Here is a 656-nt window from a genome sequence, read left to right on the forward strand (position 1 = left end):
TCATCTTAAGGATTTTGAGAAAATTAGCATCACATTTAGAGTGCCAAATGTATCGGAAGACGTACTTAAATTGACCTTGTTTTCTTTTTTCTTAAAGGATAAAGCCAAAACATGGCTGAACTTCTTGAGACCTAGATCGCTAGGAACATGGCATGATATGCAAAGAGAATTTTTGAAAAAATTCTTTCCCGCACAAAGGACTAACTTTTTGAAAAGGCACATTAGTAATTTCCAACAAAAAGATCATGAAACATTTTATGAATGCTGGAAGAGATTTAAGGAATTGATGCTCTGTTGCCCTCATCACAGGTTTAAAACATGGAGAACAATTAGTTTCTTTTACGAAGGGTTGTCTCTACGGTTAAAACAATTTATAGAGACTATGTGCAATGGTCTATTTTTGGAAAAGCAACCCGATGAGGCATGGGACTATTTAGACTCTCTCGCAGAGACTGCACAATTATGGGATACAGGGGATAGAGTGAATAAACCTTTGCCTAAGCCTACTAACATTGGATACGGGGGCCTTTACAACCTTAGTACTCAGGATGATATTCAGGCTAAAATGGCAGCCCTTACTAGGAAGGTAGAGGAAATTGAACTTAGAAGGATTGAACCCGTCAAGACCTTAGAACATAACAGTGAGTGTTGTAGGA

General features: G+C 37.8%; 1 non-coding gene across 1 annotated transcript; it reads right to left on the reverse strand.

Moving 5' to 3' along the window:
* Positions 1-202: 202 nt before the first annotated feature.
* LOC120107282 (small nucleolar RNA R71) lies at positions 203-312 on the reverse strand. Its single transcript, XR_016398270.1, has one exon. It is a non-coding gene; the product is annotated as a small nucleolar RNA R71 (small nucleolar RNA).
* Between the last annotated feature and the right edge of the window lie 344 nt (positions 313-656).

The sequence above is a fragment of the Phoenix dactylifera genome, chromosome 13 (genome assembly GCF_051530095.1).
Source record: "Phoenix dactylifera cultivar Ajwa chromosome 13, Ajwa_hap1_PhDact_Kaust_v1.1, whole genome shotgun sequence".
Classification (NCBI taxonomy): Eukaryota; Viridiplantae; Streptophyta; class Magnoliopsida; order Arecales; family Arecaceae; genus Phoenix; species Phoenix dactylifera.